General features: G+C 34.6%; 1 pseudogene across 1 annotated transcript in view; it reads right to left on the bottom strand.

Annotated features, from left to right (window-relative positions):
* LOC109114088 (putative LRR receptor-like serine/threonine-protein kinase At1g56140) overlaps positions 1 to 21,308 on the bottom strand; it is a 36,165-nt pseudogene extending 14,857 nt beyond the window's left edge. The window contains exons 1-8 of the transcript XR_016082438.1: positions 20,914 to 21,308; positions 16,932 to 17,136; positions 13,012 to 13,083; positions 5,767 to 5,838; positions 5,524 to 5,595; positions 3,337 to 3,408; positions 3,175 to 3,246; positions 2,994 to 3,065 (exon numbers count right to left, since the gene is read on the bottom strand). The product of XR_016082438.1 is annotated as a putative LRR receptor-like serine/threonine-protein kinase At1g56140 (transcript). The remainder of the gene's footprint in view (positions 1 to 2,993; positions 3,066 to 3,174; positions 3,247 to 3,336; positions 3,409 to 5,523; positions 5,596 to 5,766; positions 5,839 to 13,011; positions 13,084 to 16,931; positions 17,137 to 20,913) is intronic.
* Between the last annotated feature and the right edge of the window lie 1,166 nt (positions 21,309 to 22,474).

Raw genomic sequence — 22,474 nt, 5'->3', positions numbered from 1 at the left:
AAACACCATCGTGTTCCCTTTCGTTCTAGGGTCGATAACCGTGTGTCGAGTCTTTTTTCTTTAATTCATTCAGATGTTTGGGGTCCTTATAAAGTGATGTCATATAATGGATACCGATATTTTGTTATTTTTGTTGATGACTGTTCAAGAATGACGTGGCTCTATTTAATGAAAGAAAGAAGTGAATTATTTTCCATCTTCCAGAAATTTTATGCTGAGATCCGCAATCAATTTGGTGTTCACATCAAAATTTTCCGTTCTGATAATGGTCGTGAATACTTGTCCTCATCTTTTCGAGAATACTTGGACCACCATGGAATTATACACCAAACTTCATGTACCTATACTCCGCAACAAAATGGGGTTGCTGAGAGAAAGAACCGCCATCTTGTAGAAACGGCACGCTCCCTCATGCACCACATGAATGTTCCCAAAACTTTTTGGAGCGATGCAATGCTCACCTCTTGTTTCTTAATTAATCGGATGCCCACGTCTATCCTTGATGGTCGTTCTCCTTTTAGTGTCTTATTCCCCAACATGTCTCCGTTTCCGCTTTCTCCTCGGGTATTTGGGTGTGTCTGCTTCGTTCATAATCTGAGTCCCGGGACTGACAAGTTAGATGCACGTTCCCTGAAGTGTATCTTCCTTGGTTATTCCCGAACTCAGAAAGGGTACAAGTGTTATCATCCTAGTTCTCGTCGTTCCTTGGTATGTGCTGATGTTACATTCTTTGAGTCTACTCTGTTCTTCGTGGGGTCCGGTGCTGCTGCTTCCCCCACATCACCACCTCCTCTTCCTCTTCCTGTGGCTGATCCACCTCCTTTGGTTCCAGTCATGCCTACGTCCTTGCCTCCGGTGCCACCATTGGTTGACCGTCCACCCATCCGTCACGTGTATACACATCGCCCACGTGTACCGGCTGCAGCTCCTCCAGCTTCATCACCGTCGACAGATCCAGCTCCAGCTTCGACACCAGCCTCCGACCTAGATCTTCCTATTGCCTTACGGAAAGGTAAGCGTACTTGCACCCTTCACCCTATTTCCAATTTTGTTTCACTTACCCACCTCTCCGCTTCCCATCGCCAGTTCATATCTTTGTTATCCTCCGTGGTTGTTCCTAAGGATGTCCAGGAAGCCCTTACCTCTCCAGAGTGGTGCCGTGTTATGGAAGAAGAGCTCTCTGCTTTGCATCATAATCACACTTGGGATCTCACCGCTCTTCCTCCTGGGAAGCAGGCTGTCGGTTGTAAGTGGGTGTATAGTGTTAAGTACTTGCCAGATGGTCGTGTTGAGCGCCTGAAGGCGCGGCTGGTTGCCAAAGGGTACTCCCAAACCTATGGCATTGACTACACGGAGACGTTCTCCCCGGTTGCTAAGATAGGATCAGTTCGTGTCGTCATCTCCCTTGCAGCTATGTCTGGTTGGCCTCTCCATCAGCTCGATATCAAAAATGCCTTTTTGCATGGGGATTTGCTCGAGGAGGTCTACATGGAGCAACCACCTGGGTTTGTTGCTCAGGGGGAGGATGGTAAGGTATGTAGACTTAAGAAGGCTATTTATGGACTTAAACAGTCCCCTCGAGCATGGTTTGGTAGGTTCAGTGAGGTGGTCAAGAAGTTTGGTCTGAAACAGTGCCAAGTTGATCACTCTGTCTTCAGTCTTGACTCTTCGGCAGGTAAAATAATATTGGTGGTGTATGTGGATGATATCGTTGTGACTGGGAATGATAAAATGGGCATTGACAGATTGAAGGCATTCCTACAGGAACACTTTCAGACAAAGGACCTTGGCAAGTTGAAATACTTTTTGGGCATAGAGGTAGCAAGATCTAAGCATGGCATTAATTTGTGCCAGAGGAAATATGTGCTTGATTTACTGGAAGAAACAGGATTGTTGGGTACTAAACCGGCTGAGACACCTATGGAAACAAATACGAGGCTGAGCAGTGATATAGGTGAAGTGTTTGAAGAGCCTGGCAGATACCGACGACTTGTAGGCAAACTAAACTATCTAACCATTACTCGGCCAGATATTTCATTTGCGGTTAGTGTGGTGAGTCAGTTCATGCAGAAACCTTTGGTCCCACATTGGAATGCAGTGCTAAGGATTGTGAGGTATCTGAAAGGAGCTCCTGGTCGTGGTTTGCTGTACAGAAGTGGTGGAAAACTGGTAGTAGAAGGATACACCGATGCTGATTGGGCAGGTTCTATGTCTGATAGACGATCTACCACAGGCTATTGCACCTTTCTGGGGGGTAACCTGGTAACATGGAAAAGTAAGAAGCAAACAGTTGTGGCAAGAAGCAGTGCAGAAGCGGAATATAGGGCCATGGCACATACTGCTTGTGAACTAGTGTGGCTGAGGAACCTTCTACAGGAGATAGGATATGACATCAGTACTCCAATGAAGCTCTACTGTGACAATCAGGCAGCGGTTCATATCTCTTCCAATCCAGTGTTTCATGAAAGAACCAAGCACATCGAAGTTGACTGTCATTTTGTGAGAGAGAAGGTGCTGAATGGGGTGATAGAAACTGCATATGTTAGTACGGGAAACCAGTGGGCAGACTTGTTTACAAAAGGCTTGAGTCGGGGGAGAGTGGACTACATATGTAACAAGCTGGGATTATATGATATATACTCACCAGCTTGAGGGGGAGTGTTAGTGGTGTTAGTGAAGGGGTATTTCAGTCTTTGTACTTGTTGAGAATGCTGATGTGTACTGTTATGTTAGTTCGAGTGCCTCTTACTTAAAGAAGGGCACTCAAGTCTTTTTCAATAAGTCAATAATATAATAATAGGTCTGGCCGAATCAAGGGATTAACTTTTTTCCCTAATTCGAACCAGCCTTTCTCTCTTTTCTCTCTTCTCTCTTTTCTTCTTTCCTCTCCTACTTCTTGCTGTCTACTTTACTCTACAGTCAACGAACAAGACAGAATTCTATGGCAGGTCAAACTTCAACACTTCTACTCAATTAAAGATAATTCAGCTTACAAAGCAGTAAGCTTTGTCCAATTCCCAATGAAGTCTGGTATTTTTCCTGACAATTTATTATCAAACGCCCACCTAACATCCAAAAAGGTATTTAATAGAAAAATTAAGTATATGATGTATTTAAAAACCTAACTGCTAATTAAAAATTAAATCAAATTAGTCAAAATCACAATTTTCTTACAAAGTTTCCATGTTTACTAGGTTCTTAAATGTTGAAGGAATCTCACCACCCACTCCTGAGCTGTCCATCCAACTACATAATAGAAAAACAATACAATCAAATGTCAGCTATTTCTTTCTTTTGGTTTCCCCTTTACTAATTAAAGCATAGAAATGAGCTTACATCTCCTTGAGCTTGACTAAATTTCCAATTTGTGGAGGAAATGCTCCAGAGAAGTTATTTGAGCCAATAGCCCTATATAAAAGACAAATTTGAGATAAAAGAATTTATAACCAAGATTCAATAATCTTATCATGAAATGATTAAGAAAATAATCAATCATCGTATTGAAAACTTAGTTGATTTATCAACTGTGGCAATCAACCAAATTTGTTAGATTGTAATCTATTCTCTGATGTGTGTGTGTGTCTGAGAGAGAGATGCAACTCTATTCAGGTCCAAATCTCTTACACTTTTCCCTCAACTTTCTTGAACATGATCAGTCCAAGTGTCCCCTTAATTAGATGTGTGTAAAAACTCATTCATATGAGAATATACATGTAATGATGGGATACATATCACACATTGAATAATATAATAACTTTTGACTTGTTAGAAGCTCAGGATCATGAGTAAAAAATCAATATGTCAAAGCAATCATCCCAGTGATTGCTTTCAAGGTATCTGAAAGGTTGTTAGAAGCCCATGATCATGAGTAAAAAAAAAAACAAAAAAGAAAAGCCAAAAGAGCACTACAACTTCAAGAATCAATAACTTTTGACTTGAGCGTCCATTAATATGTCAAAGCAATCATCCCAGTGAGCATTATGTGCTTGTAGACCCAAAATCCAGGGGTGTCAATTGGACTGGATTTGGTCCAATCCGGTCCAGTCCAATATGAGTCCATTGCAAATGGATCTGGTCCAATTCAGTCCAATAAATATTTTGGACCAGTCCAAAGACTGTCCAACTGTTCAAATTCCTGTTAATTTAGATTGGTTTCAATTCAAACCTGGTCCATTGACACCTATGTTCTTATCTTCTATCAATGGACAGATATTGGCTCAACCCAATATAAATTCTTTATGGACGGACCAGGTCCAATCCAATATGTCATATTGGTCCATCCAGTCCATCCAAATTCGACATGTCTTATTGGTCCGTCCAATTCATCCAAATGAATTTTGATTTGGATGGAATCCAACCCAAAACCGGTCCATTGACACCCCTACCAAAATCCATCATTTTTTCCCACAAAAGTGGACTTTTCTAAAAGGTTTAATTTATAGTAAGTTTTACATTTTGTTCAATTTAGCATATTCTAAGTGATCCAAGTTTGTTTAGGAAGCTTTATTTTTAGTAAAATATGACATTTTAAAAGAGTTTGAGTCCAATTAGAAATTTTACTATTTTTTGGTGGTTTTATTATTTCGAAAAAGCTAAATGTTGCCTATAAATAGGCCGTTATACAAGCTTGAATTCAAAAAGTTGAATATGATTTTCTTTGAATTTTCTCTACTACTTATAGATTCGAGGTTTTAATTATTTCCTTGAAGAAAACTTGCAAGAGATATGATCTATAGTCATTTTATTCCTCAAATCAATATATGAACAATCAGTTCTGGTTACAAAAAGAACTAGATCCATTTGAATTGAGAAGATACATTGAGCTATTGTGGTTGATAGGAAATCCAAGCAATAGTACTCGCAGTGTATTGCCATGCATGTACTTTGGAAGAAATTATCTTAGGAGGGAGGAGAACTTTATAGTGGTGATCGAAATGGGCTGGATGGTTTTGTTGGCTGGGCTTGTTGGTTTCTATCGGTTCTTCCTCTGCCTCCAATGTCCTATACATTTTTTAATTTTCTTCTTTTTAAAAATTCTGTACCTTTGTCCAAAGAAGATTATGGAATCTAATCTAATATCCATGGATAATGTGGGGTGGCTCTTTCCATGATGTTTTATATTTAAAAAAAAAAAATTATAAAACTAAGTTCGTACATGAAAAGCCCTCCCTCGAAGGGTTGCACTCAGCTAGCTCTTCAGGACTGAGATTCCTCTACCCACTCACCCTTCAACTGAGACTGAGAAGCACGAAACAGCTTTAGGTATCGATTAATATGTGGTTTGTAATTCGTTGTTTCATTTCAATCAATTAAAGTAAAGCTGTGTTTGGTTTCAAAAAGAAAAGGTAGAGAAAGGGAAAGATGTGAAAACTTGTACAAGCAAGGCTTGATAAGCTTGCACATGTTCAGTTGCCTTAAGCCCCCCTCCCTTTTTTTTTACGAACCAAATACAGCCTTAAGAATGAATTAACCAAATACAGCCTTAAGCTTGAAAGGAAAAAAAAGTGTATGAGAATATCTTACAATGAAACTAGTTCCTTAAGGTTTCCAATCTCCGGAGGAATGGTTCCAGATAATGCATTGATACCAACTTGTCTGGTGAGAATTAAAAATTAATAGTCAGAAACGCAAATTATAAAACGAAGTAATTGCATTAATTATGCAATCTCAAAAGATAATGGATTTGTACTTCAACATTAATTATGCATTTCCCTTTGAATCAATTTTCTTTTCTCCTTTTTATTTTTCTTATGGAATTTGACTTACAAGTACTGCAATTTGGATAAGTTGCCAAGAAATGCTGGTAAGGAACCTGTAAGATAATTTTGATCCAAATTCCTGCAAACAGAAAAAAGAGAACAATAAAATTTGGTATCAGTAGCGGTAGTAGTAGACGAGTGATCTGAGCACATCATCGAAAATTTATGTGCTACCCTAAAACCATAACATCATTTTGTTGACGTGGTAGTAGTCTTTGATTTTTTTAAGACAATTCGTATACCAGCCTACTAAATGCGCATGGAATTATTCTCTAAGTTGTTCTGCAACTCGATCCAGAAGTTGGAGAGAGATTTCTGATCATCTGATGGGGTGATGTTGATGGGAAGAAATCGATACATTTAAGGGTAAAGTTGCAACTTGGACGGGTTCTGCTTAGGGGTGGATTTGAGCCGAGTCGATGAGTATTAGGCTCGAGCTCAGCTCGAAACTGTTCTACAAGATTTGAGCTCGGTTCGAGCTACAACCTTGAGTTTGAGCTTGGCTCCAGTTAAAAATGCATAAGCTCGAGCTCGGTTCAAGCCAGAACCTTGAGTTTGAGCTCGGCTCAAGTAAAAAATTCATAAGCACGATTTTGGCTCGGCTCGAGCTTGATTTTGAGAAAAAATATTTTATAAAATTAAAAATTATATATAAAAAATTTTTATTTTATATTTAAAAATTAAGAAATATAATAATTAATAATTATAATATTTTTATTATATATATATTATTTTCTATAATTTTATTATATATATTTAAATATATTCGAGCCGACTCGCAACCCTCACGAGCCGAGCTCTAGTAGGCTCGAGCTCGAGCTCAATTGAAACCGAGCCGAGCCAAGCTCGAACAGCTCGTAAAAAGCTCAGCTCGTTGCCACTCCTAGTCCTGCCAAAGCTTGAACCAATTCAGTCTAAAATTTTACATGAGCTGGACTTGGATTTTCAGTCCTTGTGTTGGGTTCAGGCCTAAGAATTCAGGGTTTTATAATTTTCAAATTGAGTCCGAATCTAGTCCTTGAGTACCCCAAAACCAGTTCGAGCCTAGTCCATCCCATCCCAAATACATCAAATTACAGTACGGACTGAGCTTGGATTGAAAAAATCGGACTTGAACCTTAAGCCCAAATTTTACAATTAAGCCTAGATTGACCATAATCATTCACCCTTATCCAAAGGATTGGAGCTCCATGATGCGCCCCAAAGAGGAAAGGGGTGTGATGATAAGGAATGTGATCCTAAAACATAAAGCTTAGATACTGATGTGGTGCCTTTTAATCTCCAAGAGTGAATTAAGGACCCAGGTGCTGAAATCCAAATATTTGAATCACATTGTCCTTTCGGCATGTCGAGGAACGGGTCGTTCCTTCCAACCTAGGATTGATTAGCCTTCAATGTTCAAATAAAGGTCAAATAATAGCTATATTATTTTTCTTATAAAAATCTATAAGAAGGAAGAAAGTGAAGGCAACTATGTGATAAACAAGGGGTTTAGCAAGAAAAGCAAGAGTGGTTCATGAGCTATCAAAAGATTTGATCTATTAAGCTCCATATGAGCTGAAAATTTGAAAACCCTTCGGTCTAAAAGATAGGAAAAACCCATTTGAGCCTAGAGTATTTATAGTGTTATTTTGCATCTTGGACTATTTGCTTGTACTTTCAGGTCTAAGGATGTTCATCCAGGTCTAGTAGGCACCCGAAAGCCCTGCTGGTTGTAAAGGTTTCACTGAGGTTGTTTGAGAGGTTGTTGGTTAGTAAAATTTTCCAGAGGTTGTTTGAGGAAATGATGTAGGTTGGGGATTTTTTATTCTTCTAATCACTGTTTTTATTTCACACACTTAAATTATTCAATTTTCTACAATGCTTTTTATCTACCTCAGTAGATTCACACCAAAGTCTAGGAAAGGAGAAAAATCAAGAAAGAAGAGTGAGAGATTCACCCCCCCCCCCCGCAGGTTAGGCTAATTGGGCAATAGATCTTTGATTCTAGTTTATAAATATGTGGTTGTATTTCTCATATTAATCAATGCATTCTATTTTACATTTCCTGAAATCTTACAATATGATCCCAATAAGTGTAGTTATTGACAGAAGATCCAACAAAATCGATGATCTTTGCCCGATGTGTGGATTTTTAGATGAAACTATAGATCATGTTTCCGTTCAGCGTGTTCTATATCAAGGGTGTTGTGGTTTGGTTGCTCAATGGGATTAAAGATGAATAATAACAGATCACATACAGTGGTCTAGCTCGAGAATTGGGCATGTGTAGACAAAGCCAATGGGTCTACATTGGTCTCTAAGTTGGTGAGGAGGGGCAATGGTGCTCAAATGCAATGCTAACTTAGAACAAAAGTGGGTGGAGGTATTTGCAAGTGTTGAAGCACAAATTACAAAGTTATTCAGGCGTGCTCAGAAAGAGGCTGGGTTTGAAGCCCAACCTTCTAGTCATTCAATGGTGGAAAGGAATAGTACTTGGAGAGGTGACCTTCATTGGGACTATTGATCGTTACAAAGCTATATTAGTCATCAAAGGTTATAACCAAACCCTTGGAGTTGATACAATGACACCTATGCTCCTATAGCAAAATTGGTTATAGTGAGATGTCTCTTAGCTTTGGATGCAGCCCGTCATTGGGATTTTCACCAAATAGACATAAGTAATGCACTTTTAAATGGTGACTTATATGAAGAATTTTACATGATGCCACCTTCGGATTTCTTACCAACGGGTGACACACGAGTTTGTCGTCTTCAAAAATCAATCTATGAAATCAAACAAGCATTGTGCAACTAGTTTAACACACTAGCTAACGCATTAAAGCATCATGGTTTTCTTCAATCTACAACTGATTGCACATTGTTCGTTGATTCTCGGCCAAATAGTTTCTTGGCAGTTCCTATATATGTCAATGATATAACCATTGCCGGAAATGATTCTAATTGCATAGCTAGACTTAAAAATTACCTCAATAACTACTTTCACATTAAAGACCTTGGAGAACTTTGTACTTGGCATTAAAATCTCCAGGACTCTAGATGGTATCTTTCTTTACCAAAGAAAATACACTCTTGACATCTTATTTGAGATGAGCATGCTAGGGTGTCATCCTAGTTCCTTTCCTATGCTTCAATAATAACAACTAACTCTTGCAAAAGGACCTCCATTTCCATTGAAGATTAGTTGGATAGTTGATCTATTTAGCAATTACCAAACCTGAACTCATATATTTAGTGCATGTGCTCAGCTAGTTCATGAGCAAGCCTAAACAAGCTCACTATGATGTTGCAATTCATGTTCTTAGATATTTGAAGTCCACAACGGATCATGGTATCTCTCTTCCTACCAACAATGACCTAGTCATTTGTGACTATTATGATTCAGACTAGGCAGGATGTCCTGTCACTAGGCATCAATAACAGGTTACTTCACTATGTTGGGCTCTTCACCCATCTCTTGGAAGACACGTAAATAGCCTACAATCTCAAAATCTTCTTTAGAAGCCGAATATCGTTCCATGGTTTCTCTAACTAGTGAACTAATTTGGCTTAAGAGACTCTTTCATGATATTGGATTAAGCCATATTCAGCCCATGACTGACTTCTGCGATAATAAGGCAACCATACATATTGCTCCCAATCAGGTGTTCCATGAGAGAATAAAGCATGTTGAGATTGACTATCACTTTGTTCATGAACATATCCAAGCTTGGCCTATTGCTACCTCCCATATTCCCACCAAAATCCAACCAGCAGATGTTTTCACCAAGGCCTTGGGCAATGATCAATTTCACATGTTAAAATCTAAATTGGGTGTTTGTCCTCCTCCTCCATCTCCAACTTGAGGGGGCAATATTACAGAATCTGTTATCCACATGTATAATTCTGTTTTAGAGTCCACGTGTACAATTCAGTTGTAACTTACATTCTAAAGTCTTCTATAATAAATTATAAATATCCGATCAAGATTAACACAAGCTTCCATTAATTTTACAAGATTAATGCAATCAAGATCACATCTGTTCATTGTTTTTCTCTCATTGGTTGGCCGGAAAATCACCATAAAGCAAGGGGCGGATGGTTCTTTCTTTCTCCCACTTAATCTCTTGGATCTTTTTGAAAGTTATGTGCTCCGAGCATCTATTTCATTTATTGATCAATTTCTGAACATAGGTTCTGTTTGAAAACATTTAGAAAGAAATAGAGGAATTTGAAACAAAAATAAAGAGTTTATTGGCCGAATCTAGCTTTTCTTGGTCGGTTTTTGATGCAAAGGTTGGCTGACGACATCTTTGCTTTAGTTTGGATGCCTAAACTAAGTGAAAGAAATGACTCTATTTGGCTACCATGGTCACTGTATTGAGCAACCACTATAGCTCGACCCGGGTCAAGAAGATAAGATCTATGCGTCGGGCTTTTGTATTCGACCAAGATCCGATTCGAATCCACTTTGGCATAGATCGGTTCGGATCATCTTTCTGATCTCGTCGAGCCCAACCCAATGATTTAATTAATATTATGGTATAATTATTTAAATATAAAATTAAATTACATTTAATTGTAATTAACAGTAATCATATATAAATTATATTTAAATTTAAGTTAAGTTATAATTTAGAATTAAACTATGCTTAATTATAATTGATAAAACTAAAGTCTGTTGAATTTTAAAATATATTTAAATTATGTTTTAAACAATAATTAACAGTAATTATATTTAAATTATATTTTACATACATATAATTTAAGTTATAACTTAATTTTATATTTTAAATTATAATTAAGAGTAGTTATATTCTAAAATTAAATATTATCAATAGTTCAACTGTAAGTTTAATTATCAATGAATTATAATTTTTAAAATAAATTATAAAATGGAAAAATAATAGAAAAACTATATTATTCAAATTAAATTCACTTTCAATCTATAATTAACAGTAATTACATTTAAATTGTATGTTAAATTTGCACTATATTTGAATTATATATTTAAATATAATTTAAGTTTTAAGTATAATTATATATTTAAAATTAAATTACAAAATGACAAAATAATTATTATTTTGAATAATTTATAGTTTTATTATTGAAAATAAATATCCTGTCAAACTGTAATTAACACCAATTACATTTAAATTATATTTGAAACTGTAACAAATATAATTAAGTTTTAAACTATGATTAACAGCAATTATATTTAATTTATATTTTCAATTTGAATTGTACATTTAAATATAATATGAGCTATAAATATCAGAAATTTTTGCTTAATTACCAAAAATTGTCATAATTTAGTAGAAATGGACAGAAATTAGCCAAGAAAATAACCAAAAATCAAACACCAATATTTCTTAAAATATGATAATTTCTAGAAATTAATATTAATAGCACAAAATTACCAATTACCAATAATTAACAGAAATGAATTAACATTGATAATGTCTAGCAAAAGTTATCCAAAAATTACCAAAAATGATTTAACATTATTTCCAATAAATATGATAGGTTACCAAAAAATAATCTAAATAAACATTAATTATCGAGTTACTGTTAAAATATTGTATACTTATTTTATAATAAATTCATAATAAAAATGATCAAAAATTACAGAAATTATAATAAAGAATATGATAATTAATAGAAATAGATAATATGATAACCAAGAATATGATAAATTAATTACCAATATATTCAGAAAAATATGATAATTTCCAAAAATTAACCAAAATAACAGAAAATTACCAATAATTTCCAAAAATTGTGATAAATTATTAGAAATGAACAGAAATTAATTAAGAAAATAGTCAAACATAGATTATCAATATTTTGGGAAAAGATGATAATTTCAAGAAATTAATAGAAAATAGCAGAAAATTATGAATAATTAATAGAAAATGTATTTGCTATTATGCATTTCCATTGTTTTGCTTTCACTTAACAAAGTTCGCGCATAGCATGGGTTCCCCTCTATTTGCTATTAAAATAATTTCCTAGGTTGGTCCAGGTTGGGCTCATCACACGAATGAGCCCATAAACATTTGGTAGGACCCCCCCCCCCCCCATACACAAATTGGGATCTGCTTCTCACACTAGGGGTGCCCATGAAAAACCGAACCGAACCAAGAAAACGGAACCGCAAAATGCGGTCAAGTGAATTGGTCGGTTTGGTTTCGATTCAGAATTTTTGAAAAACAGAAGGACCAGTTCAGTTTTTGGTTAACCTATAAAAAAACCAATGGTTAACCGAACCAACCGGTATATATATTTATATGTATATTTTATAAATATTTTTAATATATGTCACATATTTTTTATGTATTTTATATAAATATATATTCAATATATATAAATATATACTTATATTATATTTACAATGATCTATTTATAAATATATTATATATTTTTAAAATATTTATAATATATTATATATCATTTATTATTTATAATATAATATTATACATATATTAATATAATATATATTATAAATATAAAAAACCAAAAAACCGAAGAACTGAACCGATTAAAAATCAAAACCAGAAGACCGATTAACCGGTGGTACCAGTTCGATTTCAGTTTGGCAAAATGAAAAAACAGATACTACCGGTTTAGTTTACAAAAAAGAGACATGGTTCGGTTAACCGAACCGTGGACACCCCTACCTCACACAGGGCGCCTCAAACCGACCTTGTAGGCACATCCACCATGCATTGGGAATATCTCCCGTTAGTAATAAAATATAAGTATGGGAGATGTTCCTAATGCATGGTGGGATGTGCCTGTGAGGTCCGTGTGAGGCGCCCTGCGTGAGAAGCAGATCCAGTCTCTCTATACACACACATCAAACACAAGGTTATGCTATAAAACATTCCTGAATTGTTTTACTCCTATGCCAACCTCCCTCCCTTTCCTGGATCTGCTACTCACAGCATCGTTGGTCATGTGTATAGAACATCGTTGTGTTCATTCACAATTGGTTATGTAGAGTTTTATGCACAGTGTGTGCTAAGCAGCAGATGCCAATGCTCCCAACTCAAAGATCATGCCAACTAAATGATAAAAAAAAATCCTTATTTGAAATACATCCTAACTAAATATGGTACTAGGTTCCAGCATTGCTTGACTTCAACACCTCCTAAATTGTTACTGAGATATCCGGGGGGGAGGGGTTTGATAAATGGAAATGACTTTAGAAACTTAAAAAAAAAAAAAAAAAGATTAATAGAAAGGTAGTTGAGTAAACAAGAAGCCATACAGATAGGTAAGTTGACTCAAGTTGGATAGCTCATCTGGAATTCTTCCCCTCACATTTTTTGCATAAACTTTCCTGTCAAAAAAAAAAAAAAAAAGAGAGAAATTAAGTGAAATAGATTAGTATAAACGAGATTAAATTTACTTCTCCATTTGATGGCGAAACGATTTACCATGGACCTACATAGAATTTTACCGAGTAATATGGTGAGTAATTAAAATGGTGTGTTTCTTTCAAACATTTACTCTGTCACAATTTATTTGCAATTGGAAAAATATAAGGTAATATTCTTGCCAATGTTTATATCACTTTTCAGATTAGTAAGCCCACCATTGTGGTTCATATGTTAAAGCAGGCCCTAACCCACATTTTCCACAGCCCCATTCAGAAAGAAAATAGTGGTTCCACAGGTATAACTTCAAACCAATCCGAATTGAATCAACCAATTAACCAATTAATTGGTTCAGTTATTTATTCCATCTTTTTTAAGATTAAAATTATTGTAGTTTGATTTTTTTTAATAAAATTATTTATTTCATCTATTTTCAACATTTATTAATTGTTTCCCAATATCTCACACTATATACACCATTAAATTATGGATTTTTACATTTAAATGACTTATTTACAATCATTTAAAACTTGTAATTATTGTTAGTAATATACTTTTTAAGATATCTTTGAATTTCCTTAAATATTTATGCATATCTTGACTTTTCATCCCTATCTATGCATATCCGAAGTTTTTGATACATTGAACTTTAGTTTAAATTGTAAATTGAACTACTACTTTTCACCTCATTAAATTCCCTCTATTTAAATCTTATACTTTTTATAGATGGAAAAAAAAGATACACCGAAAAGATAAAATACTACAAAAAGATGAACATAGCCAAGCTAGTAGGCCTGTCAATGATACTTGAAACTTCACAACTCAATACAACCACATACAAAGCACATGCCCACTTACTATTAGACATGTTCATGGGCTGGGCCGAGCCGGGCTCGAGCCGGGCTTTTAGTGTTCATTAACAGAAAAATAATACGCCCGAGCCTGAGCCCGGCCCGACCAACGGGCCTAGAACTTGGGCCCGAGCCCGGCCCTGATAAAAGGCCCGAAACCCGAGCCCGAGCCTGAAGCCCGACCTAATAAAAGAAAATCAAAATTTTCCCTATTCAAATAGACATTATCTATTTTAATTCAGGTGTTTTTTCCCTTATTTAAATGAACAATGGGCCTACAAGTGAATCAACAACCTTCTCAAATCAAAAAATTTATTCAAATGGACGTCACATAAGGTTTTTACTTAGGTTTAACTATAGGTCGGATCGGGTTTACTTAGGTTTAACTATAGGTCGGGCCGGGCCGGGCTCGGGCTGGGCTATTTTGGCAAAGCCCGAGCCCGGCTCGAATTTTATGCGGGCCGGGCTTTTTGGCCCGAGGTTAAGCCTGCGGGCCAAAAAGCCTGTTCAAGCCCGTCCAGGGGTCGGGCCGGGCCGGGCCGGCCCGTCGAGCCACCCGGCCCATGAACAGGTCTACTTACTATATATATAAAGTATTAAGATTTTGGAAATTTTTTACTAAAATACCCCTTCTCTTGAATTTGGCTCATCTTCATTGAGAAGGCAGAAAGTGTAATTACAACAATACTATTAAATGCATCTAATTACCTCTCATTAAGTCTCCTATTTAAGGCATTAAATAAATCTTGTTCTCTCTCTCATTGAACTCAACATTTAAGTTACTTTTGTTTCTCATTATTAGATTTCACTAATAAATTCATGCACAATAATATTAATAGAATGAAATTTTATATTTTGAAAATAAACCTAGAAATGAAACCATATTTTTCATCTATTTGGTGGGCAAATAGTTCAATCATATGGATAATTCCATGGTGTCATAAATAAATAATAAAAATTTAAAAATATAAAAAATAAAGAAACTTTGTCATATTAAAATAAAGACAAGCATGATAAAATAGACATAATTTTATTAATTATGGGCTTGGAATATACAATTTAAAACCGATGAGAAGTGAAACTTTCAAGTCAAATGGGTTAACCCATGATGTATAATTTTTAAAAGTAGAATAATACAAAAAAATTATGGAATAATTTTGGGTACATCTATAATATTATATATTAATCATATAAAACAAAAATAAGTGTGATAAATAAGAGTTATTTTTATGAATGACATAAATGAAATACAAAATTTAGAACCAATTTGAAAATGAAACCATTTTCATATGTACATGGCAAATCAACAATCTAACCTTTTAGTTCATCACATTAAACAAAAATAAAGTAATTTGATACATTTATATATAATGTTATATATTTATCTCATTAAACAAAAATAAACATGAAAATAAGAATTATTACTTTTATTAATGATGGAAATTGAATACATGACTTAAAATCAACTGAAAAAACAAAATAGTTTTTTCCATCCAAGTGGTGGGTTAGTTGTGCAAATGTACATGTCAAATGGGTCAACATATGTTGTTATAATTAAATAATAAAATATATAATGTTCTAGTAAATGTAGAAATTTGGACACAGTGTATAATATTATATATTCATCATATAAACAAATAAGTGTGATAAATAATAATTGTTTTCATTAATGGTGAAAATGGGATAAAATTTAGGAAAAAAATAAAGGGCACTAATGTCTAACACATGACCCCACTAACTATGTCAAATGGTTCAATGGTTTAATTAACTAGGTTAATTAAATGGTTTTAAATTGGATGACAGATTAATCAATCTATTCAATTGATTTGACCATAATACTAAAAATCAATATTTAAACAATATATTGGAATTGCATTTTCTCCTGTAAATAAGTAACTTTTATTATGTCTTAAATTAAATAATTAAAAATAAAAATATAGAATTTTTTATAAATTTGAAAAATTGAATATGTCATTAATATTATATGTTCTTTATATTAAACAAAAACATGTTTGAAAAAATGAGAATTGTTATTAGTAAAGATGGAAATGACTAATAATATATAAAAAACCAAATTGATGTCTTAACTGTGATCCATTAACCCGGGCAAATAGGTTAGTGATTCAACAATAATGGTCATTTGATTGTTCACCAAGTCAATGTTTTTTCTTTTTCTTTTTTTTGCAAAAAAAAAAAATTAGTTTAAAACATACTCAAAAAGTGACAAGCTAATAAACCCAATTGTTTGGCTCAACCACAAGTTGAAACCATTGATAAAAACTATAAAAACATTTAAAGTTAGGTATTTGAGTTAAAAGACAACATATTCATAGTACATCATGCTTTTATCATTTTTTTGTTACACAAGTTCTAATAAAAAATACTAAAATATTATTATCATCATCATCATTTGAAACTGGCACATGCAATGCACGTGCACATTTAGTAGTATATTATAAACATGAAAATCTATGATATCTAAAAAACATGGTACCAAAGGGATTTGACCAATCAAAGCACCCCCTTGAATTTAATAAATACCACTTGATTGATCACCTCTTTTGTTATACCGGTTAATTGGCTATAAGATTTTCCATTATGATATCTTTCTTGTCTGATTGTCGAACCCATCATAAAAACATATGATAAGATATATGACATATATTTTAAAAATATAGATAATATATTTAATATATGTAAAAATTATATATATATATATATATATGAATCACGGCTTTTTTAACTAAAAACCAAAATTTTGAAAAAAAGAAAACATAACCTGATCGATTCGATTACCCGGATGTTTTCATTCGGATCGTCAATTTTGATACCACTTGCTGTAAAGCAGTATTCATGCATGGACATAAAGCCGATTTATAGGTAAACTTTGCATTCTCTGCACCATTAGAATATGAAAAAAAAAATGAAAAAGAGAGAAATAAGAATTAATCAAGACGTACAGATGTGTCACGTGACAAATGGTTCCATCATTGCTACTGCAGTCGCATAGAATCCCTGGATTATAGTTTGTACTTCCCAGTTCAGTTGTTTTATTGATAGCGGCTCCGCTACACAGTTCTCCACTTATATTCCAGCCATTGCTGACTGCTGAGATATCCGATGAGAATCGTTGCCATCGTTGGAAAATTGAGTTTAAAGCCTTCGCTGTGATATAAAAATCAAATTACGTAAGTTAGACCAGTATTCGTTCCATAAACCCTATTCGCTCTGTATGCTCTCTATTTCCTTCCATGCATGTCCCCCTTTTTATATGGTTGCTTGAGTTGTTTTAAAGTCAAAATATTGCTTATTACCAAGTGATGGTGGTTCAGATGGTATGGTCTCTAGTTAATTGTAACATAAGATAGAATGGTTGGTTTTAAAAAAGTGATTTGGAATTGGAGTTGTTTTAGTCTCCATTTTTCATGTCAATGGTTCAATCATTTAGAGTTTTAAATCCAAATGATCTGACTGTATGGTAAGGCTCAAAATATTGATACGTTTGAGAGGCTATCGGGCAATTCGATACTGTTTTTGTTGTTTTATTTATTTTTTCGCAATTGGTTCAGGGGGCGGTTTAGGGCTCCTTCACCCCTGAACCGGTCAAACCCCTGATACACTCATTATAGGGGCATATATCGGAGGGGTCCTAAAATGATACATATCAACCAATATGTACTGATACGTATCGATACTTTGAACCTTGCTGTCTGGATCAATGACGTTTTAAAAATATTATAATAACAAATAACTGAATAACTGATTAACAAGCAAGACACCCAAATAGAAGTAAACCATTTTATGGCTATTTTAGATGATGAATTTGGAATTGAGGAGCAATTGCAAATTGCAAGTATTATTGTTTTAGTTAAAATGACAAGCAAGGAAAAAAAGGGTATGGAATTAAAATGGGAATGGCCCATTCTACTTTTAATCATTTTGTTCGGTGGAATTAGAATCCCATATCCGTGAAATGTCATTTCCTCATTTGACTTGAGAGAATGACCATTCTCTCCCCCTTAGAAATAAGAATTCATTTTAGTTTATTCTGATTTTGATTCCCATCTGAATCAAACAAATAAGAGTAATAGATTATTTCAATTCGAACTGCAAATCAAACAAACCCAGATGGGATAACATGCCATGTGAAGAAAGCTACCAAACAGCCAAAATATTGCTTGCATGCATGTGGTACTTCTAGCTGCTAGTAATATGGCAAATCTAACCACATGATTCAACCCTTGACCTAAGCAGATAAAAAAAAGAAGAGAAAAAAAAAAAGTCAAGTAACAATTACAGATTCGGTAAATGTTGGGGTGCAATTTGGATCCGAGTGAATTGATAATTTTTAAGTTTTTAATGGGCCCAGTTGTGAATGGGAGCCCAATATGTCAGCCTCCCTATTTGCGTTCGCAGTTTGCACCCCTTGGTATCAAAGTAGGAAGACACGAGACATGACCCCCTCACACGAGACATGACCCCCTCACAGGAGCCCAATATGTCAGCCTCCCTATTCTTGTGGGGGACTGATTTGATCTCCTTGGAATGACGTGAAGTCTTATTTGGTAAAACCCCAACTGCAAAATCCGACTTTATGGTGAAGCTATCTCAACATCTTTGAAGTATATTTATCAAGGCAACTCAATCAAGATAAAAGCCCTCCTAAAACGGACTTATTTTAACTTCTTAAGGTTAAGGGGACGTTCACCAAACATGAATGATTACAATTTTATTTTACAAGTTAGAATCACCCTAAAAGAAAAACACACAACTTCCAGTTCACATCGGTGTCCCACACGGCATGCTTCCCAACCATATATTGTTAACATCTTCCCAATAACAAGTGTGACGGGATCTTCTCCTCACAAATGAGCGAATCACAGGCACATTCAACGTGTATTGGAAATATCTCCCGTGTATAATAACTAATAAGTACAGGAGATGTTCCGAATGTATGATTGAATGTGCATGTGAAATGCCTGTGAGGCGTGAAATGTAAAAAGTAGATCCGATCTCATAACAAATACAAAAGATGTTCCCAATGCTTGCTTGGATTAGATGTGAACGTGGGGCGCCTGTGTGGCGCTAGAGTGATCTCCACAAATTCATTGTTAATAGTTTGATTTTCATGTTTTGAAATTTTATCCATCGTAGATGCATGTGACAATGTAGGGCCAGCTTTCAACTGTCTATATATGTCATTCTAACACCCCCAAGCTTTTATTTGGGGAAAAGATTCATCTGAACTTTTACATTCCACTACTTTATCTCCTCAGTATTTAGGTAATTTTCTCACTGTCATGCATATGTTTAAATATTTCTAAAATCCCAAACTGTTATTATATCATTTTATGAGACCATTTTATAAAAAATTAATAAAATACAATAAAAATAAAAAAATAAAGAAAAAGTAGAAACTTGCAAAAAAAAAATAACAAAAACACAAATAAGAAAAAAGAAAAAAGAAAAAAAAATACCGAATGGTAGAATAGTACAAAAGATCACAAAACTTTGAATATACATTTTCGTAACTTAATTGTACTGCCAAACCCACTAATGGGGTGGGGTGGGGTGGCGTGGGGGGGAAATACTGGATCTGATTAATTGTACTGCCAAACCCATTAATGGGGGGAACGGGTGGGGTGGGGGGAAGTGCTGGATCTGAAAGTTGAGAGTGGCTAAGAGGTCTTTGTCACAATTCACAAATGAAAGTTCAGGGAGTTAAATTTCAGTACCCCAATTCCCAAAGTACGTACAGATTGGCAAAAAATAATTTATTTTATTTTATAACAGTGGACTGAGCTGTAAAAACCCCTTTATTTTATTTTATTTTATTTTATGATATTGATAATCTTCTATCTCAAAAGAAGAAAAAGAACAATGTTCTTTTATCTTGAAGAACAGAAATTGCTCAATTCAACTTAATTGACTTGATTATCAGGCGAATCAGTTATGTTTTTTTTACCTGATCCACAATCGATCGAGATCGTCCTGCTACCCTATAATCTAGCTATAGTATTGCTCAGTAATAAATTAAAACAGCATATTAAGATTTAAGCATAAAGAGCTAGAGTAGTTTATATCTATAAAAAAAACATATTTTTTTTCTTGTTTATTTGAAGAGTTTTGAAAACCATATTGTGTCTCCAAATAATTTCGACCACCAGCTCAACCTACTGAGGATCCAGGATCCAGCAATGGATCCAATTCATAGGTAACCAGCAGACCTAGAGGCCAATGACAACGGAGTTATTACAATCACAATCAAAAACATTGAACGAATGTTGATCATGATTCACCGGAGATGAGGACTGTTGGAAAATGGAGTCCCTATAATTTTGGAGGAGAAGTTCTGATGCACATCTGAAGACACTATCTTTAAAACGTTATTTGCCCCCATTCAGTTTCACCGAATTTTCTGTTAGGTTACATGCAAATCCATTCCCAAGATACAACAGAGCCTTGGGCGAGAATTTGCAACCAACAAAATTGAAGAATCTCCGAAGAAACTTTGTGTGAGACTGTAGCAGACCGGATTGAGAAAGAGAGAGAAAGTGGATTTCGAACATTTGTGTTTTTGAAGTGTGATTCATGCTCCTTAAATAGTTTATGAAGAGGTATGAAGAAAATATAGGTGCTGGTTCAGAGAAGCATCTTAAACATAAAAAGTGGTTAACAGTCATAGCTTATAATTTTTCAATGTAGGACAAGTTCAAAACCGAGTTTTATAAGAAAAAATCTAATTTTTTAATCAAGTATGCAGAAATGTAGTTTCTCATGTAATTGACCAATCGAACCCATTAGATTTAATCTCTTATGAGATTAAAATCCAACAAGGACCAAAATTTTTTGTTCACCAAGTGCTTAGGCCGGTATTCTTTTAGTGAACTGGCTCTTATCATAGATCCAGCAACCAAATACTAGAGAGAAAGAGAGAGGTACCTTCAATGGGATCGGTAGTTTGAGCTTGAGATATATCGACCAAGTATAACAGATAAATGGAGCTGCAGATGAATGTGAACGCTAACAATGAAGAAAAATTGGGAACCGCCTTCATCGTCTCTCAGTATTCTCTCTCTGCAACTAGTAAGAACAGAATGTCTTGAAATTAGGAGACGCTTTATCTCATAATGTCTTTCCTCATATTTCACCAAAATACTTAAACATCTCTTGGCCGACAAAAGCCTCTCCTCTCTTTACTCTTCTTCCATGTCAATTTTTTATAATTTCTATTTTGCCCTTTATCTTTTGACATTTTCTAATAAATAAATATTTTTAAATATGAAATTTATTGAAAAGTCATAGGGGAAGTTTTCTTTTTTAAATTCAAATCCATTTCCATTCATGTTTGGAAATAATTACTTATTACTGTTTGGGAGATTTTTTCCAAACCACTTGGTGAGACACTTAATCAGTATGTATATACTTTTGTGGAAATGACAAATATAGACTTGAAGAGTTGTCCAAAACAGAAAAAAAAAATGAAGAAAAAGTGAAAAGATTAATGCATTTAGAACAATTTCTCAGCTTGGAGTCACATGTCGCCTTTGCTGGTTCATGTTAGAGATCAAATGGAAAAGACACTTGATGGGATTTAAAAATATGAAGACAATTTTGTCCCAAAAAATTAGAGTGCTTAAAACAAGCTACTCCTGGTTGCTTTCTTTTATTACATATTTTGAAAACAATTCACTCTTTTTACACCAAATACAGATAAGCGATTATTTGCCACTTATTATGTAATCCCAGCACAAATAAGCAACTTGTTCAACTAGCATTCGCTGACTCTAAAACCGATTTTCAAGCAATTCTAGTTCTGGGTTAGTTTTTAAAACATCCCAAAAGTGAGTATTAGAACCTAAACTCTACTTCCCCTTATTTGACAACCATCCTACATCCTAGAGCCTCTAATGCCATTTTTTAATATTATTTTTCAATTTTATCATAGTTCTAAATACATAAAAAATAATACAAAATACAAGGTTTTACGTTCTATGTATTTATATTTATACTCTTTTTAAATTAAGACTTAAGTTTAATTTGAAAAAAAGTACAAATATAAATATATACAAAATAATATAAAAGATAAATTATAAACACCCTCCTGTACTACGACCGTGAGACAAAAACACCCTTCCGTTATCTTTCCGTTAAATCCACCGTTGTAATATTTTTTTAATCCCCATACTAGTCTTGTAAAATTCCTTTCTTCTCTCTCTCCCCTTATCTCTCTTCTTCTTCTCCTTCCCCTTTGTTAAGAGACATGTACAGCCCTTTCAGCTCAGTAAATTTGCCAAGAAACTGGGGAATTGTCCCGTTCAATTCGTTATAGCATCTAAGTTCAATATCTGTAAGCCTATAGAATTGGAAAGAGAAGTAGGAATCTCCCCTACAAGCTTATTGTAACCGAGATTAAGGACCCGCAACCTCCTCAGGCCTTAAAATTTGAGCGGCAAAGTTCCAGAAAGCGAATTTCCCTCTAGATCAAGCGCTTCTAACTTCT

Source organism: Nelumbo nucifera, chromosome 2 (assembly GCF_055504915.1).
Source record: "Nelumbo nucifera cultivar China Antique chromosome 2, China Antique-T2T, whole genome shotgun sequence".
NCBI lineage: Eukaryota > Viridiplantae > Streptophyta > Magnoliopsida > Proteales > Nelumbonaceae > Nelumbo > Nelumbo nucifera.
Note: the sequence above shows the minus strand (reverse complement) of the source record. Positions and strands in the feature narration are given on the sequence as shown.